This window comes from Pygocentrus nattereri, chromosome 13 (assembly GCF_015220715.1).
Source record: "Pygocentrus nattereri isolate fPygNat1 chromosome 13, fPygNat1.pri, whole genome shotgun sequence".
Taxonomy (NCBI): Eukaryota; Metazoa; Chordata; class Actinopteri; order Characiformes; family Serrasalmidae; genus Pygocentrus; species Pygocentrus nattereri.
The window spans coordinates 11,923,664-11,951,005 of NC_051223.1; the positions used below are offsets into that span (position 1 = coordinate 11,923,664).

Below are 27,342 nucleotides of genomic sequence, written 5' to 3' on the forward strand. Positions count from 1 at the left end.
ATTTATTTCACTTAATGCCCCCTTTGGTAACACTTTATAACACTTTATATGCCTTAATAAATAGACAATTAACCGGTGTCTAATAATTACTTCATGTGGCTTCATGTGGCCTTCAGATCAGCTGAAGAACAGCGTAGAGAGCTTCATGGAATGGGTTTCCATGGCCGAGCAGCTGAATCCAAGCCTTACATCACCAAGCACAATGCAAAGTGTGGAATGCAGTGGTGTAAAGTGCCACCACTAGATGCCAGACCAGTGGGGACGTGTTCTCTGGAGTGACCAATCACGTTTCTCCATCTGGAAATCAGATGGATGAGTCTGGGTGTGATGGTTGCCAGGAGAATGGTACTTATCTGACTGCATTGTGCCAAGTGTAAAATTTGGTGGAGAGTGGGTTGTGGTGTGGAGTTGTTTTTCAGGAGTTGGGCTTGGCTTAAAAGGAACTTTTAAATGCTTCAGCACCAAGACATTTTGGACAATTTCATGCTCCCAACTTTGTGGGAACAGTTCGGGGATGGCCCCTTCCTGTTCCAACATGGCTGCACATATTCTGCAAAAATTCCCATAAATACACTCCTAATCCTTGTGGAAACCCTATAGTTATATACACATCGCTGTTGTCTTATCAGAACCTTGCATCTCCAAAATGGTAACTTTGCAGGCGAAGGGAAAAACCTAATTTTCTTTTAATGTAAGTCAATGGATCCAGAGTTTTTTCCATGTCATTTTGGGTCGTTTCTTTTGCTCCATTCATCATAAAATTTACACACAATATAAAGAGTGACAGGTAATTTCAAATTATGTCAAAACTGAAAAACATCAAAAATGGATATACAAGGTTTTGTCCCGACAACAGCGATATATATATATATATATTATCTGAATACTTTGTATTTGTTAATACTGCTAATGTTTACTCCTTAAATGGTCAGTACTTTGTATTGAAGTATTTACTGAATAATAAGCCTTAGTGTGTAATAAGACTGGGATTTTAAAATGTTAATAAAAAAAATAGTTAATTAAAAACAAATATGATAAACTAGGTGGTGATCCCAGCAGCAATGATTGTAGCTGGTCTGTTTTACTCATGTCTACTTTCTTCTGTGCTGTGCTGAGTGTTTGTGTTGTAGTGACTGTGTACTGTACCGACAGCTTTATTGTGTAGTTTGCCTGTGTTCCTTGTTTATTGTCTGTGTTAAATGTAACACAGCGTCCTGTAGAAACTTGTCATCTGTGATGAGAAGAAATGGTACTAAAGCTGACTTTGACTTTGATTGAACATTCATTTTTAAACCAATTCTGACTCAAATTTGTGGGCCGAGATCTTTTATCCTGTCCGGGTCCCGAACACAGTCTGGTCTTTCTTTCTAGCAGAGGTGTAAAATTGGAAAATAACCCCTCACTCTCACTCTTCAACACAGGAGTCCGAACCTAGCGCTTGTTTACTCCAGACTGAGGCCTGTTCCACTCAGAGCTCCATCAATCCATCATCTCCAGGGTAGGTAAGTGGAACGGGCCTGTTTTTGTGACAGAGGTGGAGGAGGAGTGTGCGTGTTGGCTGAGCTCTCGTGTCCTGTCTGTGCATGACGGTAGGCAGACGCCACCTGGTCACCACATGCAGGCCGGTATCTGACCGAGGGAGCAGCTGGGCTTTCAGCGCCAGGTCTTATTCCAGCACTCAGCCCCCAAACACTTCATCTGTCACTCACATCGCTTACATCCTGCACTCTCAGAGGGGGCAGCGCTCGTTAAATACATGGAGGGCAAAAGTGTTTACACTGATCTTGTTTCGGTGGGTGATACGGTACAAAGTCGGTACAACATGTCTTATTATACAATCACAGTAATGAGAAACTCAATGATAAGTGATAAACAAATGATGGAAAAAATAATAATAAACAAATTATTAGTTACAGTAAGTAACTGTATTGGGACACCTCCACATTATACCTACAGGAGCTTTTATGAATCCCATTCTAAATCCATAGGCATTAATGTTTAGTTGATCCCCCTTTGCAGCTCTAACAGCTTCCACTCTTCTGGGAAGCTTCTACAAGATGTTGGAGAAAGTCTGTGGGAATTTATGTCTATTCATCCAGAAGAGCATTTGTGAGGTCAGAAGTTGATGTTGGACAAGAGTGTCTGACTCACAATCTCTGTTCTAGATCATCCCAAAGGTGTCGATGGGGTTGAGATCAAGGCTTTGTGAGGGCCAGTCAGGTTCTTCCACATCAAACTCACCCAGTCTGGCCTTTATGGAGTTGCTATAGTCACTGGGGCTCAGTCATGCTGGAACAAGAAGGGTTCTTCCCCAAACTGTTTCCACAAAGTTGGAAGTGAAGTCCAAGACCAACCCCTGAAAAACAACCCCACAACATTAGCATTATCCCTCCTCCACCAAACTTTACAGCTGATGCAGTGCAGTCAGGCAGGTAACATTCTCCTGGCATTCACCAAACCCAGACTCCAAAATGTTAGTTTTATTAGTTATTCTTCTGTAAAGTCTGTTCCTCACAGTAACTGAGATCTTTCTTGTCTCCTCTTCAGTCTTCAGTGTGAAAAATGAGGAACAGTCACTCTTCACTCCAAACTCAGGTTTTCAGATCTGCTGCAGCTCATTGTAAAGTTTTTCAGAGGAATCCAGGCAGAGTTATGGTTTCTAGGCTATGAAGGGCCAACTGGGTGAACCAGTCTGCTACAGCACCACCCTGAGGCAGAGCAGAGCTGCAGCTCTAGTTAGTTAAGACCACCAGAGAAAGAAGCTGATTGTGGGGGAAGTAGATAAGCAATCAGCTTCACTGAGTCTGGATTTGAGCATTTACTTCCACAAACAGCATAACATCATGCTTTATTTTCAGGGAACCCCAGAATTAAAATTTTTAGATATCCAGGGGGTCCAAGAGTTTAATTAGAGCAGCACTGATCCCCCAGGACCCCACATATTTCACACTTTGGACCAGTGGCTATTTAAATTCTTAGTGTGAGGTGTGATTCTGAGAGCTGTGGTGATTTTAGTGTGTGGTTTACATCAGACAGTCTGTGTACATCTATGTGTGTCAGTGTCTGAGACTGAAACTCACTGATATACAACAAAAACACCTGAGACCTCAAATTACATGATCAGCCACCGAAGAAATATCCAAAACACTACTTTTTAAATGTAGTCATGACACCAGTCCACTAGTAAAAATGAATAGCCATACAGTTCCTGGACTACCACAACAACATCTCCTTAATGTGCACATAGTTTTGCTAGTGTAGATGATTGGGCCATGCATGGGTGCATCACAGCCTGGTCTGGTCAGTGTTCCTGACCTCTGAAGGCTGACGGCGCGGATGTGGTAATGGTGGGCCTCCTGGAGCTCATGGTTTCGTAGAGGTCAATTAGAGTTATTGATGAGGGAGACCTGGAGCTATCGATCATGAAGAGCGCCCTTGTTTGCATGTCTAGTTTGGTGAAGAAGTAAAAATGCACTTGTGTTTCACCCACTCAGTGCTGCACAGAGATCCTTTACAAACCCCCCAATCGCTCACCACTTCTTCTCCGTCCCTTTTTTTGTATTTTCCTGCATGAATCTCACCGTTGGCTATAAATCTGCCCGTCGGAGTGAGGACAGTTTCATGACATCATTCAAGCTCAATTTCCAACCATGGCCTGGCTTTTGATTAGGGTTGTAAATCTCTCTCTGCCCGAGTTGGATGCTGACATTTCCCTCATTCTTTCTGTCCAGTTGTGCTTTACCATGGTGAAGCACTGCTGCACTGCAACCTTCTTAGATGGAACAATGACCTTCTTTCTTGTCCCTGATCTCTCCTGTCTTACTATTGTCTGCATTAAAAGTCCATTAGACTTTAACTTCATCCCTCCCTTCACTACATGCCCCACCAAGAAAATGCCTCCAAATGCTCCTCTTACATTTCAGTTTATTATTTTTGACTTGTAGCACTTTGAAGCAAGTGGAGAAATTATAGGGAAAGCGCAGATTCTAAAGTTCCAATAGGAGATGAGATATTTTATTGTAATTTCATGAGAAGTTATTTCATACAGTTTTACACTTTATTTAAATTAGAATATTTCCCCATTCACACTGTTCTAGAATTCTTGTCCCAGTACCCAGTGTTCTAGACTGTATTCTTCCCATTCACATTGTTCTAGAATTCTTATTCCAGTTCACATTTTTCTAGACTGTATTTCTTCTCATTCGCACTATTCTAGAATTCTTGTTCCAGTTCACATTGTTCTAGACTGTATTTCTTCTCACTCACACTATTCCACAATTCTTGTTCCAGTTCACATTGTGCTAGACTGTATTTTTTCCTCACTCACATTGTTCTAGATATCTTGTTCCAGTTCACATTGTTCTAGACTGTATTTCTTCTCATTCACACTGTTCTAGAATGTATTTCCACTTCATTCATTCTGCTGTAGAATGTTTTTCTCCCCTTCACCTTATTGTAGACTGTTTCTCATTCACTCACACTGTTCTAGAATGTCCTCTGCCTAATTCACATTGTTCTTGAAAATTCTCCCCAGTCTAGGAAATGTTCTCCCTTTTATTGTATTCTAAACTTTCATTCACACTGTTTTAGAATGCATTTTTTTTTCAAGAGTGTTCTAGAATGTTCTCCAAATTCGTACTGTTCTGGAATGCCCCCTCCCAATTTGATAATACTTTAGAATATTTCCCATTCACATTGTACCAGAGTGCTTTCATCATTTACACAGTTCTAGAATGTTCTCCCATTCACTCACAGTATTCTAGAATGCCCCCCCCCTCCCAACACTGCTCTGGAATGTTATGGCCCTCACAGTATGAAGTGTTAATGCAGTCATTTGTTTTTAAAAAACATAATTTATATTGTTGCCATATTTTTTTACATTTTTACATCAAAACAAATGAAAAAATAAAATGAATAAAAAATGTTAATTGATAGCAATATGCCTTACATTTATGTTAATATTATTATGTTATTTCAATTATGTATTATGCTCAGTAGAATTGGTAGACTGGAAATGGTGTGTAATATGGGTTTGTAGCAGGTTATGCAATTGCAGGAAGCATGAAGGGTTAAGAGGAACAGTGTCTGTATATGGAGTGAAAGGAAGTTCTTCTCACATTCTTTAAGGCTGAGTTGATTGAATGCACTGATTTCAGGGTGATGTCCCAGGGGAATTCCCAAGCCGCTCCTCTGCAGGGCTGACAAACCAGGATAACTCCAGCTTAATGGCTTTGTGTCTGTGTTATATGTAATGTATATTTAACCTCAGTGAACACATTTCAACCCTTAAAGTTGCAACACGCAGAATGTGATATTACAAATGACACCAAAAGGCTAAATATAAAGAGCATAATATTGGCAAATTGTTTACACCATGAAAAACAAAAGACATGCAGACCATCCATGAGAAGGTCCTTTCCTTCTCATGAAATTGGTAAACTGTCACATTCCCCAGGATGCTTTACACTTTGGAAAGCATCGAGATTCTGCTCCTCATTCAGGCTCTTTCGCTATCAGCTTTGATCTCCATATCTCAGTCTGAGCTGATTTTGGAGATTCATACCAGAAGAAGCACAAAGCAAACAAACTGAATGTCTTCAAGTGATAATAAGATCCTTCACTCCACACAAAACGGACAATCTGTGACGCTGAGCAACTGTCTGTTTTGGAAAAAGTGAAAGCAACATGAGGCGCATCATCACTTCATTCAGTAGCAGAAACACTGAGTGATTCCATACAGGCTTTAATTCAAACGTTCACAGATCAGTTTAAGCTCCACTTGAGTTGCTTTTAGAGACTCTCATCAAGCCAATGGCAGAGACAACCATGATTGGTCAGTGAGATCATGACAGCAGTAAGAGTTCATGAACATTTAACAGAGAGTGAAAAAATGCTGTTGCATGAAAAATCATGTTTGGTGTCAAATTGGTGTTATTAAGTGCTCAAATTAATTTATTGGGCCACACTTTATTTGGGCGGATACTTAAATCATTAACTAACTTTCTGGTGATGCTCAGTTGATTATCAACACTGTTATGGTCAGGATTAGGATTAGTGGTAGGTGTAGGTTTTGTCTTGGGGTTAGGGTTAGGATTAGGTTTAGTGTTAGGGATATATTCGATAAAATCTTTCACAATGAACTCATTTTTAGTTGAATAAAGTTACTTATAGTTACTTAAGGATATACTAAGCCTTTACAGTGGACCATCCAAATAAAGTCTTCCCATTTACTGTCATCTGAATAAATCATGTTTGGCGTGCAATGGCTTTAAGACACCCAAAGTTATTACTCTTTACTGTACTGTTTTAATCCAGCTGTTTAAACGTATGTAATTAATTATTTTAGCTTTACATTCTGTATCAGTGCAAATCAACCATTTTGTAAATTAAGTGTCATTTTTCATCAAATTTCATCAACACTACATACGCTACATACACTACTAATTCCCAGGATTGGCTCTTTTCAGCCATAGTTGCTAACAGGTGAATAAAATCAACAAGAACGTGAGTAGAGACAACAGTAGAAAAGTAGAAGCAAAGCAGTGATGTAAAGCACACCATCATTGAACTCTGCATCAATGGAAACTTTCTCTGGAGCGACAAGTCACACTTCACCATCAGGCATCATCTGACAGATGAATCTGGGTTGGGTGAATGCCAACCAAACACATCTAGACAGCCAACTGTAAAGTTTGGTGGAGGGGGAATAATGAGATAGGGTTGGTTTGGCCTTATATGTGAAGGGAAATCTTAACCCTTTAAATATCTACAGCCCACTGGTGGGCCCAAATGTTTATTACACACCCCTATAACCTAAGAATAGCTCAGCCAGTTTACACTGACGTCCCTGTAGTTACTGAATAATAGGCCTTAGTATGTAATAAGCCTGAGGGGTTTGATGCTAATTTAAGAGATCCTTTATTGTTTTAGTAGACCAAAGCTGCCATGCACTAAAAGCCCCCAAATTGTGGAATAATATCCCTGTTAATGTTCGGGAATCTGACACAGTCTCAACCTTTAAGTCTCGACTGAAAACATATTTGTTTAGTTTAGCTTTTGATAATTATCCTTACAGGCAGGAGATCCAGGGGTTCATGGGCATAGAGGCTTATGGTAAACTGAGATGTTGGTGCTGTTGACCCACCACTTCACGCAATCACACAAGTTTGTTGATGGTGGAGTGGGGGGATCCCAGTGTCTCAGGGTACTCTCATATCTATGTTACTTTCTGGTTCTCTCCTTTTACTTTATGCTGTTATAGTTGGATCTGCCGGAGTCACCAGTCACACTCTAGGGGAAATCATTTTTATTACAGTCATACTCCTGACCAGAACTAATTTTGTCTCTTTACTCTTCGTGAGATAATGACTGCCCTCCCATCCTGCTGAAGACTGACTATCAGGGCCTCCTCCTCACCATCACCAACCCGCTCTCCTGTTCATTTGTGCCAACTGCAACACCCTCAATTACCTCACTGTGCCATCGACATGTACCAGCATTGAGATAGGATGGGACTGTTTCAGCTCACTTCATCTTTACATAAAGACTCAGTCAGAGTCAGAGACTGCCTCTACCAGTGCAGTTTCTAAAGCTTTACCATCCAGTGTTCAAATAGAGATCCTCTTAGCTTCTGTTTGGTATTTAGCTTATTAAATTGTAAACACTGTTTGAACAGAGGAGGATGGGTCTCCTCTTGTGAGTTTTGGTTCCTCCCAAGGTTTATTCCTCCAGCCTGAGTGAAATTTTTCCTTGCCACCATCGCCTCTGGCTTGCTCACTGGGGAATGTGTTATAACTGTATGTTTTCAAACTTCTGTAAAGCTGCTTTGTGACAACATTGTTGTTAAAAGCGCTATACAAATAAACTTGAATTGAACTAAATGAGCTCCATGAAGGAATGTTTTGGTGAATTTGGTGTGGAAGAAATTGACCAGAATTGTGCAGAGCCTTGACCTCTTCATCCAATACCTCTGGGATGAGTTGGAGTGGAGTTTCTGATCCAGAACTGACCATCCAACATCCTGTCCTCACTAATAAAGGCATCAGATCTTCAGATGTTCCAACATCTAGAGTAAAGCCTTCCCAGAAGAGTAGAGGCTGTTACTGCAGCACAAACTCATTATTAACAGCCTGGACTTTGGAATAACATGTTCAACAACTAGCTATGAATGTGATATTGTGTGTTTTGTTATTGTTAGCAATAAACTGTAACACCCACACCAAATTTACCGATATTTCACCAAAACTGTATGTTTTCATTTCAACAGCATGGCAGCAATGAACATTTTTGCCAGGATTTTTTCTTGAATCTTGTGCCGAATCCCAGTTTTGCTTGCCTGTGGTGATCATCCTCACTGCTGAAGTATAAACACTTCTGAGAACAGGTGTCTGGAGGAGTTTTGGCTTCTGCTTGCTGCCATTTGCTAGCAATTAAGTGTAATACTGTTGTCAGTGGCACAGCACAGCATTTCTCCATATTTTGAGTTTAATGTTTGCTTTAGAGATTCATGCTCGCAGATGGTCTGACTGAGGGCAAACAGAGGAAAGAAGTCATTAGAGCGACAGTTTTATATAGAGCAGTGAAATCAGTCCTTTGTTTATGGCATCAAGAAGAAGAGATGCTGCTGCTGCACAGACTCAAACTCTTTCTAGAGTCAAAGCCATTGCTTCACCTGCGTTTCCTGGTTTCTGTATTTTAATATTTTATACTATTATTAAAATCGTATTCTCTGCTCATTTGTCATGCAGAGGAGTCTTGGTTCCTCTTCTGAGTCTTGGTTCCTCTCCTTGCTCTCAGGGAGTTTTTCCTTGCCATTCATGGGGACTTGGAGTTGGATTTTTCTGTAAAGCTGCTTTGTGAAAACACCTGCTGTAAAAATATAAATAAATAATATTAATACTATTATAAATAAACTTTGACTTGACTTCAGTGGACTGTCATTATGATGCTCTTATTAAACCTTAACAAGCCAGCAGTTGCTAACAAATTTTATTATGACATTATTAAGCATTAACTAGGATGAATTAGGATGTTTTCTGCATCATTGGTAAGGGCATAATAATGTATCCCTAAAATGTTAAAGAAGTTGTATAATATACCAACAAACATGCTCTGAAAAAAAACTTTGTTTATCCTCATTACTAAAGTAAAGTATTAAAGTTAAAGTATTAACACTTACCCTGTTGTCTTGCTAATGTATATAATATTGACAAACATGTCATGGTAGATATCATAATGTCTGATTATAATAGCTTCTATCTAAATGTCATCTGTCATGACAATTACTGGTAATGGCACCCCGACAGCAAATGACATGTTTATGGCATGTTTATGTCATTGTTATGTAGCAGGGTGAAGTGACACCCCAAAGTGTTACAAAAACCAAAAATACTAATTATCAGTGGTTATTTCTATATTTTCACCAACACCAATTAAACCATGGGTCATCAGTATCGTCCAGTATTATCAGCCAAACGATATATCAATCAGGTCTTAGGCACAATACCAACTAGCTGTCCATATGTGACTAATATTAGCTGGATAATAAGTATAAGGGAAACACACTAATATAATATGTGATATATTTGAAATCCATATACTGCCATATGTCAGACTTCTCGCTGTAAGGCTCACCGTAAAAGTATCTTATCAGGATGGAATGGAAGCTCAGCTGAGCTCATATGGAACACATCACCCCTCTAACAGATGCAAGACATCTTCTGTGTTGACATCAGCGAACGGCAGGATGAGCACAAACCTGCTCCTTATCACGACCCATCGCTCAGAGCAGCAGCTCAGAGCCACATGCAGTAAAACCCGACGTCATCCGTTTTCACGTGCAGAGTAATCAATGGCCAAACTGACTTATCACAGCCACCGCCAGCATGACAACCACAGCACAAGAAGATTGTTGTGACGTGGACCGTGGTAGCCGAGCTTCAGCGCGGTTTAATGCATTTCCACGTTTGGTTCAAGGGCGTCTCATAATGCCGTTCCCTCACAGCATATAAACCTTGCCAGCATGTTTAGTTTATGACAGCAATAACATTCTCCAAATGGAAATTCAGGTTCCGTTATTGAAAGCAGAGAGCGTGCTGCCACTGGGACACCCAGCCTGAATGTAGTGAGGTGATGACAACCTGCGTACAGATAGAAAGCAGTCTTCATCTTGCTCTCCGACAGCAGGAGACCTACTGCTCTCCAGGAGGAAGCTAGATTTTGACAAGCCCACTAGCAGCATGGTTACACAACACAGAGCAACTACTGATGTGTTTGACCGTAAATAGAGGACGCTTGGAGCCAAAACGTGGCCACGTTTGTGCAGAAACATGTGCAGAAGATGTGGTTGTAGTCTCCGGGGATGATGTGGTTCTTGGCCAGCTACAACTCTCGGAAACCTTGAGGGCTTGCTGCCCGTAACATGCTAACACACTGTGGCTTCATGCAGGTATTTTGCAGAGGTGGACCATCTGCACCATTTATGCACCACTTTACATCTCAAACGCCGTCTACTCATCATTTTCAGTCGTTCACCCACCTTTTCTTTAGAACAGTGGTTCCCATACTCTGGCACAAGCATGTAGATGCACCCTCAGTACAGTAATGGTCATATCTGTACACTCTTTAGAAAAATGCTTAAAGAGCCCTTTGCCTGATGTAAGGGGCCTCTGCATGGTGAAAGTATTATTCGGACTGATGGAGGATGTGCTGTAGATGGTCTTCTGTTGTTTTTTGTTCCTTTCTTTGCTGAGGTGATCAACTGCCCATCCTGTGCATCTGATGCTGCTGCCTCTTCTGCCTTGATCAGGTGCCACTGCTCTCCAGCCTTCTGGACCGGCGTGACCACCTGTTTATCCCGCTTTGTACTATAATACTTTATACTAACAATGTTTGCCATCCTGTGTCATCCAGAGGAGGACAGGTTCTCCTTCTGAGTCTTGGTTCCTCTCAAGCTTTCTTCCTCTCACTCTTAGGGAGCTTTTCCCTGCCACTTTTGCCACTTGCGACGCTCATGGGGCTCAGACCCGGATTTTCTCTCTGTAAAGCTGCTCCAAAATGGTCTTCTTTTGGGTGCTATTCAGAACCCTTTTCAAAAAGGTTCCATATAAAGCCATCTACAGCACGTTAATGCACATTTTCCATCAACCTGAAGAACCATTTCACAAAGAAGCCTCTACTCTTTGAGTTTTCATGGTTCATTTTCTTTATTAAGGAACCCTTGAAGAACCATGTTTTTTTTTAAAGTGTATCTTGTTTCAAATGTGGAATAATGGAAATAATTCTTATTGTTGGATTCAGGCCATGATAATATTGTTTATGTATAATTCTGCTCATCATTTGTCCAAACGGATAATTTTATTGAACATAATGGATATATCAATCATGGCTGATGTGTGGTTGTTAATAATTTACATTTATTGCAGAAGATGCTGGACTTTGGACTTGACAAGGTACCTCCAGCACTACTGGCACAAAAAAAACTACTGGCATCAGTCCACTGTAGTACTAAAAATAAATCACAAAAACATTGTCTCAGTCTTTTTTGCTAATGCTTTCCATGGCAGCACAGGAGTGCCTAACTCTTCCTCAGTAAAACCTTTTGATTTAAATAAAAGTAATAAATGAATGTCCACGGAGCTGCGACTGTCAGTCCATGTAGAACACATTCAGCTAAGCCCATAAGCGAGATGAACTCGTAGGCCTCTGTCTTGGTTCCTAAAGGAGAGGCATGCTGTGTATCTGCACTGATCAACGGTGTTCTCCATAAGCTAGCTGACAGGAGATCAGAGGGAGATATCTGGTGGAGACAGCGCAGGCCTTCATTCCTAATGACTCCCCAGTGAGGTATTCTGCAGTATGGAAGGAAATGTCAGGAGCAGGCAATTAGGGTGCACAGTCCACACATCTTCTCCAGAACATCACAGCCAGTAAGTCTTTGATGACCATTCCACACATCTACAGGCCTTTATGGGTAGCAGGTGCTGAAAACTTAATAGAAGATTCAAACAAAGTCAACCTCAAATGAAAAGGTGCATATTTTAGCCTAGTTCGTTGAAACCTATACAACCAAACATCTAGCAGGAGATGCATTGTGAGAATTCCGTGATGGCTCCTTAATCTTCTTTAAATCTCCTGCGAAGGGAAATGCAACGTATGTATGTGCATGCTGGCAAGAGTGAATTGTCTTGTCTGTCTATATTCTGTTTAAAACTGACCGATGGACACTCAGGAGATCACTAAGGACTGACTGTCATGCCAGAAATCCTTAATTCTTCATTCCGTCCACATCGGAGACTCATGTGAAACGGCATCAGAGAGTTTACAGCTGCTGAAGCTGCTGCAGCGGGTTTCGAAAGTAGCGATGAAGATAACAGAGTGTTTAGATATGAAACATATGAGGATCATGTTCTATGAAGAACCTTTAAAGGAGAGTTTAAAAAGAGAGGAACATATCGAGAACAGAGAGTCCTCAGAGCCCAGTGGGTTAAACGGTTCTTTGCAGGGTGAAATGGTCGTTCTATGCAACACCAAAATGGGTCCTACTATGGTTAGGATGTCAAGCTTGTAACAATAGAACCCTTTTTGGTGCTGTATAGATCCATGTACAACACATTGTCCATCAATTTGAAGAGCTATTTCACCGTGCAGAAAACCATTTAACCCTCTGGTTCTGTCTTTACTAAAGAACCCTTGATGAATCATCTTTTTTAAGAGTGTAGTTTGTAATACTACGTAATATCTGTAAAATTTTGCCTTTGTCAAATCGCTTTCTTTACACATCAAATAAGGGCAATAGCCATGTGATTATTACACATTAGTTAGATGGCAGAAATAGCCATCAATCTTAAAGGCAGACATACTAAATTCAACAAGTACCGTCTGCAAAATGTTAAGACTTTAGCCTCCGCCTGGATGTTTCATTACATCTCTGAGCACAAACAGGCAGAGAAAGGTATGAACCATTAACATCAGGTTTTACCTTCACTTCTCACTATCTTTTGTACTGTGTGCAAAAAAGTAGGCCTGGCTACATTCATTACGCATCAGACCTGCATGTTCAATTAGTGCACTGTTTCCTACATGTAGAACAAGTAAAAAGAGCACTACAGCAGCCTAAACCATCAAGCAGTGTGGTCTCCTAAAGCTGCAGGGAGTGCCATCTTAATCCTGTCACTCTGAGAATCTAATCTCAGTCTTCCTCCCTCCAGCACTGCTCTCAGCTCACTTTACTGTCTGTCTCTCTCTCTCTCTTTCTCTCTCTCTCTCTCTCTCTGTGAGGGTCTATTCACTCATCCAAGCCCCCCTACTTGCCATCATCGTGTTTGGTCAAGCATGTTATTTTCAAAAGAAAATAATAAACATCTGTGTTTACATGTCTGAGGTCTGTTTGTTTCGACAACAACAATCAAGGAAAGTCCCGTTACACACAGGAGCTGGTCCTCATTACCTTTCATATGGAATTTGTTTAATTAGTTTGATACTCTGCTTGTTAAAGCTATAGTTTGCAGAATGGACAGAATTCAGGCTACAGGATGGTTGCTATTGTTTTTGTCTACACTATTGTCCTTTTATCAGTGTTGATAGATAACAGTAAGTCACACAGGGTCCATTAGAAATTACGGAAAACCTCCATATGGTTAGAGACACTGAGAGATGGTTTATTTTCATTGCTGCCCTGAAATTTTGCAGGATCTTACAGTTCATACATGAATAGAGTAGCTGCGTTTTTGAGACTGATCACATGTGCAGTTTTCAGTGTTCAAACCGATTTTTATAGCAATGGCCCAGCAACCACCAGGGATAACACAGCAACAGCTTTGCAACCACTTGGGGTGAAATAGAAATGGCCTATCAACACATTGGGACACCACCACTGTGACAACATCTGAGCACCCACATGTGATACCATAGCATAGCTTATCAACACCTTAACAAGCACCTGGGACACCATAGCATATCCTAGCAACACCTTAGCAACCACCTGGGATAAAAAAGAAATGGCATATCAACACCTTTGTAACCGTTTAGGATACCACCAGAGCAACAGCATAGTCACATCTTAGCACCCACTTGTGATACCATAGCAACAGCCTGGCAGCACCTATCCCAATCACCTGGGATAACATAGAAATAGCCTAGCAACTACTTAGCCCTAGCAACACCTTACCAACCACCTGGGATACCACAGCCTGGCCTACCATCACCTTTGGAACCCCTTGGGATAATAGTTATTGCCCTAGCAACACCTTAGCAACTACCTGTGATCCCATAATAATGCTTTGCAACACCTTTGCAAACTTTTGGAATAGCATTGCAATGGCTGTAGCAAAACCTGAGCATCCACTTGGCATACCACCAGAGCAACAGCCTAGCAACACCTTAGCAACCATAGCAATGGTGTACAAACATCTTAGCAACCACCCAGGATCCCATAATAATGCTTTACCACCACCTTTGCAACCCCTTGGGATAATAGTAATTGCCCTAGCAAAACCTTAGCAACCACCTGGAATAATTTAGCAGTAGTGTACAAACACCTTAACCACCTGGAATAATGTAGCAATAGTGTACAAACACCTTTGCAACAACCTGGGATGCCACAGCATGGCCTAGTAACAGCAATACCTTTGCAACCCACTGGGATACCAGCAATGGCCCTAGGAATACATTAGCAACCACCTGGGGTATACAGTGACAGCATAGTCACATCTTAGCACTTACCTGCGCTGCCATAGCAACACCTCAGCAACCACCTGATACAAAACAGAAATGATCTGTCAACACCTTAGCAACCATCTGAGACAAAACAAAAATGGTCTGTCAACACCTTAGCAACCACCTGGGATAATGTAGCAAGGGTGTACAAACACCTTTGCAACAACCTGGGATGCCACAGCATGGCCTAGTAACACCAACACCTTCGCAACACATTGGGATACCAGCAATGGCCCTAGCAACACCTTAGCAACCACCTGGCTATTCATAGGAATGAATTTATCAAGCTAACTTAAATGTCCATTACTTGTTATCTACATTATCCTTGTAGCTCCAAGGCAAATATTAAAGAAGCAAACTTCACATGCCAAACATTCTTGACTGATCGATTATGTTTGAGATAAGTGAGATGGGAGTAAGTAGTACTAATGTTTTGCATGCAAACCAGGAGAAATACCCCTTTTTTAACTTCTTGTAGATGAGCTTATCCAGACCGCTGCTACATTGTCATCAGAGACAGCGGCCCTCTCAAATTAAAGGATAATCATTACACTCCACTCCACCAATTGGACTCTGGTGGGACTCTAGTGCGGAAAGAAAAGATCTTCAGTAATAACAACAGAATGTGCAGCAGACAGACAGGCAAAAAAAGAGAAAAGAAAACAAGACAAGAGTGCAATTAAGGAGCGATCTGGTCCGCATGCTATCTTTTATCTGCGTGTGCGGCGTGCGCTGGTACAGCCCCTATTACAGGCTTTTCGTATGGAAGGCTGGACTTTGTCAACGCGGAGAAAAAGCCGGACGCGGCTGATAAATTGTCTGTCTCGGATCAGGTTGCCACTTTCTCCCCTCTCTAACTGCTGCCACATGTTTAATATCACTCCCAACACCTCGCAACCACAGATTGTTGTTATTGTTGGGCCCACTGTTTCAGAAGTGTGGCTAATGAGCACAGGGGTAAGTGTTGGAGTCTTTACGGTGTATGCTGTCCCGAAAATTAATGGTGCCATATTAATCATGTGGGTTTGCCTTAAGGGACTGATGGGCCTGTCAGAAAGGTAGGTGTAGTGAATAACTCTCGCAACGGAGCATTGATAAATGAGGTCGGTGCCAGGAGCAGGCTAAACATACCAAAATGTTTCTCCTTGTTTTGGTGAGCCTGAAATTAAGATGTTACTCGGAGTTGGATTGCTGTTAATTCCGTGTGGGAATGTTTAACCGGATCGTCTTACTATTCAACAAGTCATTATGCTGCATGGCATTTGGAGAAATTTAAACAAGTGTTTGTACATTTTCTACAAATATGACAGAATCAGACTAGCCTGAGTCTGACCAGAGGAATTAGAGTGAATGAATCACTCTTGCTGAGCGTCTGCAGTAGATTTACAACAAAACTTGATGTAGAAACCCTCCCATAGCCTCAGGATATGGATCTATGGAACTGGTTCAGAGTCAGAGTCAGAGCTGAAACACATTTGGGACTTATTACTGATCTTGGATGTTAGACTGAGATCTTTTTCTTTGAATGTCTATATTTAATTATGTTTGTTTAATAAACTCCACCCACACTTTCGGTGACAATTGTAGCTCATTTTGAGCTCAAAAACTCAGAAAATCATATTTTTTTATTAAAACAATTAAAACATTAAAATGTTACTTAAATGCAAAGCATACGTGTTTCAGCAGTGACAAATCTTAACGTTCCACACATTTTCAGACTTTGGAAGCAATTATACAAGCTTCAGGTATTAGGTATTATAAGAAATAACATGCATTGTTATTGTTATTAATTGCAAATGCATTAATAAAGCATTACAAGTACATAGTGTTGCTCTATTTTCTTATAGACAGATGTTATAATGCATTATGAAACCTGACTTTATGAAGTTCCTTACTTTCGGAACAAAATAATAAATAAAAAATGTATACAGGCTCATGCCAGACATGATAAAGTGTTATGTATGCCATATAACTCATTACAAATGCATTTCTAATGCATTATGACTACTGGATTCACAAGAACACAATAGTTTGTCTCCTTAATGACCTTATAGACAGCAGCCACCCAGCACACAGCCTGTTCACCATCCTGCCGTCAGGCAGGAGATTCAGCATCCAGGCTGGAACAACCCGGCTAATGAACAGTTTCTACCCACAGGCTGTCAGGCTTCTGAGTAAGCTGTGAAGCTGTGGGTCCATCCTCAACTATCATTTTCACTCAGTCACTTTGTCAATTTGTCAGCATTATTATTGTATGTACCATGGACCATAACAGCTTAACACTATGTCACTGTGTATATTTAATATATATATATATATATATATATATATATATATATATATATATATATATATATTTAGTCACGATTGGCCCCTCCCAGTCTTGCTTATGTGTGCTTTTGTTTGTTTTTCTTGTCCGGCCCCCTCGTTTCGTGTCTCCGTCCCATGATTGTCTCCACCTGTTTTCCACCTGTCTCCCGTTAACCCTTTCTTATTTAAGCCCTGTGTTTGCCCTTAGTGTTTGCTGGTCTTTGTATCGGTCTTTGTTTGATGTGTTGCTCATCATGTCTGCACCCCGTTCTGTACGTATTGGCTCTCTCTCTCTGGACCATTATGACCCTGATTCTGGATTTGCCCTCAATAAAAGTCGCTTACCTCCGCACATGCGTCCGCTACCTCGCTCCACGTTACATAAAGACCAGCCACCACAAGACGCAGCAGGAAGGCGACATACTGGTTTGTGGGACGAAACTCCAGCTGTTTCCACCCAGCCAAAGTTACCCGCGTCCCAACACTGCCCTGCCAGTGAGAGCGAATCCCCTGGCGCTGAGGGAACACGAGGGTCTCGTCGGTCCTGTAAGAAGGCGAATGACCCTATGTCTGGACGGCGAGCGCTCAGGTAAGCGCCTTGGGTCTGCGTGTCTTGAGCAACCCCGAGGCACTCCTTATCCCGTGGCACACCCTGCGGCACTCCTGATCCCGTGGCTGCACTGCCGCGCATCCGGACCTGCCGCCACTCGCCACACCTCCAGACCCGCCGCCAGTCGCCATGCCTCCGGACCCGCTGCTAGTCGCTGCGCCTCTGGACCCACCGGCAGTCTCGTTGGACGTCGTAGCAGGCCCGCCTGCCCCCATGGACATTGTAGCAGGCCCGCCTGCCCCCGTGAACATTACATCCCATTTGTTCCCGCCCATCCCGCCCTCGCCTGTCTCTGTTCCCTGTGGGCCTCCCGTTCCTCCTGTCTCTGTTCCCCGTGGTCCTTCTGTGCCTCCCGTTTCTCCTGTCTTTGTTTCCCATGGTCCTTCTGTGCCTCCCATGTCTGCTGTTTCTGTTCCTTTGTTTTTGCCTTCTGCTGTCCCTGGTCTTGTCCTGTTCCCTACTGTTGTGTCTGTGTCCGTTCCCGTTCCTGTTGTTGTTCCTGTTCCTGTTTCTCCTTTCGTTTCTGTTCCTGTTTCTGTCTGTGTGCCTGTTTCTGTGCCTGTGTCTTGTTTCCTTCGTCCTGTTTCTCCTGTCGTCCCTCGTTCGGCATTGTTTTGTGTTGTGCCTCCTCATCCTTCCTCCGTTTTCCTTCCTTCCGTTTTTTGTCCTCGTTCTGTTTCGTCTGTTACTGTGTCTGTGCCTCCCCTTTCTGTGCCCGTTTCTGCCTCTGTGCCCGTTTCTGCCTCTGTGCCTGTTTCTGCCTCTGCTCGTGTGTCTGTGCCCGTGGTTTCTGTTCCGTGTTCTCCTGCTCCTGTTTTGGCTTCTGTGTCTGTGCCTGTCCCTGTCTAGTTTGATTCGGTTTTGGTCTCTTGTGTCTATTTTTGTTTTGTTATTTTTTGTTTGGCACGCCTCGGTGTGTGCGCCTTTGGGGGGTGGGTACTGTCACGATTGGCCCCTCCCCGTCTTGTCCATGTGTGTTTTTGTTTGTTTTTCTTGTCCAGCCCCCTTGTTTTGTGTCTCGCATGATTGTCTCCACCTGTTTTCCACCTGTCCCTCGTTAACCCTTTCTTATTTAAGCCCTGTGTTTGCCCTTAGTGTTTGCTGGTCTTTGTATTGGTCTTTTTTGATGTATTGGCTCTTTGACCCGTTATGACCCTGATTCTGGATTTGCCCTCAATAAAAGTCGCCTTCCTCCGCACATGCATTCGCTCCCTAGCTCCACGTTACATATATATATATATATATATATATACATATTTACTTTCTGTAGAGTGATTATCTGAGCCTCACCACAAGCATTTCAACAGAATGGTGAATTTCACAAACATTGTTCATTTCTCCCATCAAACTGAGTCACTCTGTATAGGAGCGCCTGCCATAGTATAAATGTAAATGTAAATGAGTCTTCAGTTCACGTCCTGGAGAGCAGGTGTCCAGCTGAATCTGTAGATGTAGGTTCTCTAATACACCAACCTGTGCCAGACACTGAGTTACCGAGAGGCTATTTCCCAGGGTTACATGGCATTCCCTACTGTAGCACCATGGGAAAAAATTGACATAAAGTGGAATTAAAATCTAAGCACAGAGAGATTAAGTGCCTAACCATTACCAACTTTAGTTTATTTGAAAATGAGGGCTATATTTCATATTTGCAATGGATTTTAACATAGTTTTACTCAACTTTACAAACAGAAATCTTTCTGAAGTAAAGTCAGTAAATGCATGTAGCATGGTCTCAGACTGCTGGTTATTGGGTAATCACTGCTGCCCAGACAACACAGCCATACACCAGTGACCACGTTACTGTCAGGCATGCCCACAGATGCACATGCTTGAAACCTAAAACTTGCCTTTGTGAGCAAAACAAGCTCACCACCAGCTCTGAACAACAGCTGAGTTGCCCAAAAAATACAACGATGTGAGCCCCCATGCATTTGTACACAGCTGGTTGGCCTTGATTTCAGCCATGGATAAAGAGGGCTTTATCGGGGTCAGGAGGGGCTCTGAAGGGGGGGCAGTGCAGTCGCTGTTTTGGCCTTTCACTGTGGCCTTGACTCCGGGTCACTTGAATGGCCATAGAGGCCGAACGCCCGCGCAGCTGGGCTGGAGCATAGGAGGAGGACAATGCCGAGGAGCTCAAGAAGAGTGCGTCTTTGTTGGGCACAGGTGGAGCTTTGTGTGGTCTGGCTCATTATGCATGCATCATGGCCACTTAAGTCATCGGCTTCCTGTCCGAACCCTGACAAACGATGAAGATGCGGCCAGACGTCTGCGGGCCATGCAGAGCCAAGAGTGTGAGACCAGAGGGAATAATGGGCAGATTGGTCTGGATTCCACATCACTGAACTGAGAGCATTAGAGCTTGGTCTTTAGTTTGGGCCAAAAATGTCACCATTTGGTCAAAAACGTCACTATGATAATGTTCATTTCGTTAATGTTAATAAATTAATGGTTTTTGTCCATTCGAGATTAACCATGGACAATTGAAGCCTGAAAGCTTGGTGTGTGTATCAGTTTTACAGTGACTTTTTCATTAAAGAGTTCTGGCTTCAAGCTGCCGCTGCTGTTTTCCATTCCTAATGACTAACTGGAATCTGACTACGACTTGTATTCACAGTCTGTGATGTATCTATGGCATTATGTTCCCTGACTAAAGGGACTGAGATGGACCCTTAAGGGTTCCCCCCAAGTAACAAGAGGGGCACTGCCCCAGTGACAGTTTACTACCTTTACTTCTGAGAGTGTAGAACATAAGACACTGTAAAAGAAAGCATTTACCCAATCAAGTACCAGCTCCATTGATGAGCACCCATGCTGGTCCATGCCACTCCAGACCAATGGTAGATGTACTGTGCTAAAAAATGTGCCAAGCCTATCATATAATGGTTCAGACTGGTGTTTTTTTTGTTGTCAAAGTCCAGATTTAAACCCTGAAGAAAATATTTGGTTTCATATTAAACACAAACCAGCTCAGCAGAGTTTTTCAGCTGTTTGAAGTCATCAGTGCTGAGGGGATCAATACTGACTCATCTTTCTGTAAAAGTCTGTCAGCACATTTACACACTGAACTCCAACATTTACAGAAATCAAAGAGAAAAACTCCACACTGATTTACTTCGGCTGATTGTTTCCTTCTGGCTAATTTACTGACTAATGGTTTGTTGTTAGGACCATTAAAAGCATTACATTTTACTATTTTGGGGTTTTAGCTTTTTTTTTTGTATAGTTTTAGTAAAATGGGCTCCAAGTCTTCAAACAATTGTTTAAAGTTTGAGATAATATTGAGAATTTGAGAAAATTAAGCCCTTAAAATCACTAGTTTTCTAAGGCGTATTATTCTGTAACAAATTATATCAATATATACAATACTACAAAAAAATAATACAAAAAGCCAGCAAAAAATGCCATGCAGCTGAGTTTATTGCAAAATATGCCCCATTATTCATACATACAGGTCATACAAAAAAACAAAAAATAAAACACCCCGCTATTCATAGTGAAATTACAAGGAATAAAAACTTTCATGGCCCAACATTGTTTGTCATTTCAGTAGTTAACTACACTAAAATGTTTCAAAATAGGAATTTGACCCCCTTAAAATTCCAGGTTTATTGCACAATAAGGCTTATTATTCACCAACTACAGGGACTTCAATACAAACTCACTGAACTGTTCGTAGATTGTAGAAGAGTGGGCCTGCTGGTAGGCATTGACCATTTGAGGGGCTAGAAGGTACAAAAGGAAATGAAGAACAAATATATTTTTCATTCTATTTCATTCTGCTTCTTTCTGCTTCTCAAGCTTTTTAATCAGTTCATTATATAGGTATTTTTTTTTGCATGTGCTGAATTTTACAGCACACTTATTTCTCAATGGTCTCATTCATAGTTTTCTCTGCAGTTCTACTCTTCTATCTTTGATGCACACTTAGATTTACACCCCCCCCCCCCCCCCACATGCCCACCCCCCTTCTCCACCTCACTCTCAGCCCACATTTGGGTACATCAAGTTTTGGCAAGCCACGAAAGCTGCAGAATCTCTCCTGTGACAGTTTAAATTTCAAAAGAATACCTTCAGCTAGGTATCAGACCATCCCACCGCCAGACCACCAGACCTCCTCTGTGGAGGCAATTTGTTTGCTCTGGGTGGGAAAAGGGAGATGTTCTGTGGGCTAGCGCAGCTACGTTCTAATTACTCATGAAGTAAATATAAATAGGAGCAGAACCGAAATAACAAATTCCTGAACGGATAAGGAGATTTTAGCTTTAGCTAAAGTGAAAAACCAAGACCAGAGCCAGGAGACGAGAAAACGACCTGGACGTTAAAGGATTGGTCAATAGTTTGTTGAGTCGAGCTCCTAGGTGGCCTGATGATGATGTCAAAGTGGTCAGTTGGGTTTGTTGACCCAAGCTTGCATGGGTTTTGACAGGGGTTGGGGGGGAGAGTCACAGCAAAATGGCTATTTAGCGTAAGAAATTCAGGTGGTCTCTGCATGGTCAGGAGCCAAGCTGACCGAGGTGCCACATTTCTCAACTGCAGTTTGATATAAATATAAATCGGCCTTCTCAAATCTCTATTTATGTAACATGCAAATCTGTCCTCTGTGGCATCTCCAAACTCGCCCCACTAGGCGACCCTGTTGCCCCTTAGATTCTCAACAAAGTGGATGTTCTTTCTGCCCAGGTGGAGGATCTTTGGCAGTCCTGTGTGTTGGGAATGGAGCAGTTCATACATCTACACCTTCCCTCCAGCCAGCGTGAGTCATGGACTATTGGGCCTGGATATTAATGAGCAGCAGTAGGGCACTGAGACACTGACCGCCGAGCGACAGAGGTGAGCAAGTGCACCAAATTATGAGGGTTTCCAGCACAGAGGCCAGTTGAGATCAGAGCTGTAGTGGAAAGAGAGGCCACGGAGCTACCAGTTCAATGTTCCAGTCAGGAGATCAGCATCTCTGAAGACACAGGAGATGCCCACTCACCACTCGGCCACATGATACTTGACCATCCTTTTTGTAGCGTCCTGACATGTTCTCAAACATTGCTTATCTGTTATATACACTATTCACTGACAACACTTTCTTCACAGGCATTAACCAGGTAAGTGTGAGAAACTACAAAGTACTAGATAACTATTTTGGTAAGTTCCAAGACAGTCTACATGACACTAAAATGCCCAACATGTTCTAGACATTAACTCAGTGTTATGTACAAACTCCAGTAGTAGATGACTTTTGGTAACACAACAACACAATGACAATTTTCAAGACAGTCTAACTAAATTGCTCTAAAATGCCAAACAGACTTTGTTTAACATGATAAGTTCAAATGCATTTTAACTAAATTACACGGAAATGCCATATGGGTTCTAGATAGTATTAGTAACTTTGAGGTAAAGCCAAAATAACTAGATAACTAGTTTAACTAAATCACGCTGAAATACCCTATTAGTTCTAGACTTTAATTGTGTGTAAGATACTAAACAGTTGTTTCCAAGACATTATTTAGTTTAAATTGCCCTAAAATGCCAAATAGGTTCTGAATGTTAGTTGAGTAAGGATGACGTACACACTCCAATGTACTACATAATTATTTGGGGTAACACAATGAATTCTAAGACAGTTTAAATAAGACTAAAGAGCCTAGCAGGATTTACATATTGCTTGAGTAAATGTGAGGTGACAACTCCAAGGTACTAGATCATTTTGCTTAGCAAGTTCCAAGTCAGTGTAGCTAAATGAAACTGATGGAATATAAACAATATATGTTTAGGACGCTTTATCCAAGTTTTGCGAGTACTATCTATAGATGGTCATTACTGTAAACAAACATTAGAGTGTAATGGTGTAGAATGGTGGAATTCCACATTAGAGTGGAATGGTGTAAATTACAGTCGTTCTTCAGTTTTTGAGATCAATTGAAAATGCCTGTTACCCTTTACATCTACAACAGGTGACACCAACACGGTGCCCGCGGGCGCCAGGTCGCCCGCAAGGACTATATGAGTCGCCTGCAGATCTGTTCTAAAAATAGCACAACTCACTAGTGAGCTGCATCTAAAATTATATATATATCTTAAAATATCTTAAAATTATGTTCGTTATACATGAAGTTTAGATAAGTTGAGGTTAACTCTTAGTTTTTGTCTAGAGTAGTTCAAAGGTCAGTATTCTGCGCATGACAAAACCAGTAATCGCGGAGAGTAAACTAGCGGGCTAGCAGGCACAGCAAGCAGTCTCTTACCCCAGAAACATGGCAGAAAAAAGAAACAAAACATATCACTTTCACAACGAATGGGAGGTAGAGTACTTCTTTACGACTGTTAAAGAAACTTGCGTGTGTCTCATTTGCAGGGAGGCTGTGGTGATACCACAGCGGCACAATGTCGAGAGACACTTCACTACCTGCCACAAAAGCTCCAATGCTAACTATCCACCTGGAAGCGCACTAAGGGCAGAAAAAGTCTGTGAGCTAAAGGCAGCTTTGGTTACACAACAAACTTTTTTCACAAGGCTGAACAAAAAATCACAAAAAGCAACCGAAGCCTCGTTCAGAGCTACACATTTTCTGATCAAGAAGAAGAAGACGGCATTTTCAGATGGAGTTGTCAAAGAAGCAATGTTAATAATTGCTAACTGAAACATGAGAAAAATGGAACCGATCTAATCTCCAACTGGGGGCATCTATGATGGCTAGACGAGTGTCAGCTATGTCTGGTAACTTGGTCGATCAGTTGGACCAGGATCTGGTGAAGTGCAGGTGGTTTAGCATCCAGTGCGACGAGTCCGTGGACAGCAGCAGTACAGTGCAGCTGTTGGTTTTTATCTGGATGGTGTTTGAAGACTTCTCCACAAGAGAAGAACTCCTGACACTATTGCCCTTAAAGACAACTACGAGAGGAGTTGACACTTATAACACGGTGAAGCAGTTTTTCGTGCAGAAAAAGGTACCATTGGGAAAGCTGGTAGCCATGACTACAGATGGGGCTCCTGCTATGATCGGCCAACATACAGGTTTCATCGCTCACTGTAAAGTTGACCCAGACTTCCCAAAATTTCTGCATTACCACTGCATCATTCACCAGCAGGCGTTATGTGTGAAAGTGATCGGCTTTGGACACGTGATGACTCCCGTTGTGAAAATCATTAACAACATTTGCTCCAAAGCAAAACAGCACAGGATTTTCAAGGTGTTATTGGAGGAGATATCAGCTGAATATGGTGACCTGCTGCTACACACAGAAATCCGATGGCCCAGTAGTTTTATTTCATTTTTTGTCACTTTTGGGTGAAATCAAAGAGTTCATGCAGTCCAAAGGCGAATACGTCTCACTGCTAGAGGACACAGAGTGGACACTTGACCTTGCATTTTTAACGGACATTACTGGGAAACTAAACCACTTCAATGGCGAGCTGCAAGGCAAAGGCAAATTGTCAATATGATAAGTGCTGTAAATGCATTTAAAGCCAAAATGAACACTTTCTCAGCAGATTTACAAAGAAAAAGGGTTCTGCACTTTCACTTTCTGCAGTCGGTGCTGAAAGACAATGCTTCTGCATCTGAGACATTTGACAAAGTTGCAGAAAAGTACTATGAAGTCATAAACAGACTTGGGCAAGAGTTTGAGAATAGTTTTGTGATCTTAATCAGCTTGAGTGATGTGTGTCATTAATTTCCAATCCTTTCATGGATGGGGACACAACATGCTTTGCTGAGCAACTAAGTGCTACGTTCAAGTTGGATGCTGGACAGGTGGAAATGGAAATCATAACATTGCAAAATGACCTTCACCTCAAAGCCTACCAGGCTGCACCAAACTTTTGGTGCCTTGTTGACACAGAGAAGTACAGTGGTGTATGCACAGCAGCTATGAAGGTTGCCAGCCTGTTTGGTTCAACCTAACTCTGTGAATCAGCTTTTTCTGACATGAACTTCATCAAGAACAAACACAGAACACGCCTCACTGATGCACATCTGAAAGACTCACTCACAGTTGCAGTGTGCACACAGTGCAGTTACACACCAGATTACAATACACTGGTGAACAGTATGCAATGCCAGTCTTCCCACTAACAAAGAAACAGATAAAAAATGTTGTCAATGGCAATGATGAATTAAAATATTGAAGAATTGTGTTCAATTTAAACGTGCATTCATGATATATAACAGTTATATCTTTGCTTTAAATATTTGATCTTTAGTTCCAAATGTGAGAAGATTTATTTCAAAATATGCCAGTTGATTTTTCTTTAACATTACATAATTGATAACTTTTTGAAACATGCTGCAACACAGTTCATGATTTGTTAAAAGGATATATCAGTGGCTAGTGAAAATGGAACATTTTTGCTATGACATGTAGTGATGTAAGTGATCATCAGAAAATGTAAAAATTGCTGAGATTAATAGAGATAAAGTGCTGAATATTGATATGTTTTCCACCTTGTTGACATTGTTGATAATTATTGTGAGAACTCATTAATTAATCTGATCAGTCTTCACATAGATGATTATCATTAATCAGTATTAATAATATATAACTAAAGGCAAACTGAGCAAATTTTTTTAAGAAGAGCACATCAAACTGGTAGCCCTTCGTATAACTTGGGAACCATAAAGTAGCTCTCAGTTTCAAAAAGGTTGGTGACCCCTGATCTACAATAATGCAAATTTCAGCTAGCGTTGCAGTGTTACAGTGGCGTACATTCACTTTTGGGTTTTTGACTATAGAGCTCAAGTGTAAACACTGACTTTTGGAGCTTGTATATCCTTTATTTGGGATATTTTTACTTTGAATATTGTATTTTTAAAGTGAATATAGCTTTTTATAGCTGAACTGCAACTGTTATTAGAGGAGCCTGTTAGTCTGTTAGATTATGAAAGAACAGTTTTTGAATAATACATTTTGAGAAAACTTATTATATATATAATATATATATATAAAACCTTGTATCTCCAAAATAGTAACTTTACAGGAGAAGGAAAAAACCTACTCTACTTTAAATGTAAGTCATTCTGGGCCCTTTCTTTTGGGCCATTCATCATGAAATTTACACATGATGTAAAAAATAACAGGCATTTTCAAATTATATCAAAAACTGAAAAATGTCAAAATGGAGATATGAGGTTTTGTTCAGACAACAATGATATAATATTCTGTGAAGAGGATATTTTAGATTACAATAATGTACTGCTGTTGTTATGCATGTTACAGAACACATACAGTATAATACATAGTATTTGATTAATGTCATGCTTGAGGAGACTCAAAGTTGAAGGTCAAATTACAGATTTTCAAAAACATGTTTGAAATCATTGATAAAATCTGACAAGAATTTGGCTCAATAAAATACCAAAATCCATTGTGTGTAAATTTCAAGCCTAATGATCCAAAGAAAATGATTATATTTCCATCCCAAATTACTTGGGAAAAATGTCTAGTTACATTGACTTACATTTTGTTTGTAAATTTACATTTTTCATTCCCCAGTAAAGTTATCATTTTGGAGATACAAAATTTAGTTCCAACAGCAGCAAAATACTGATTACAGTACCTACCTGGAAACCAGTTGCAAATTTTTTCCAATAGGCTTCTGCAAATTTACAAAGTCCTTTTTTACACTGTAAAATCTGCCAATAAACCATAATTCTTGATTCATCTTCAGCAAAGAGACAACAGTCTGTGATATGGCTGCTGTCCACTAGAGG

The 27,342-nt window shown here is 41.2% G+C and overlaps 1 long non-coding RNA gene across 2 annotated transcripts; it reads right to left on the reverse strand.

Annotated features, from left to right (window-relative positions):
- Positions 1 to 793: 793 nt before the first annotated feature.
- On the reverse strand, positions 794 to 27,342 carry LOC119265024. 2 transcript variants are annotated; one of them, XR_005131343.1, is made up of 3 exons: positions 27,193 to 27,342; positions 5,118 to 5,237; positions 794 to 2,356 (listed from the first exon to the last, which is right to left on the reverse strand). It is a non-coding gene; the product is annotated as an uncharacterized LOC119265024 (long non-coding RNA). The 2 variants fall into 2 exon arrangements; XR_005131344.1 differs by having other exon boundaries at positions 795 to 2,356; positions 5,118 to 5,198.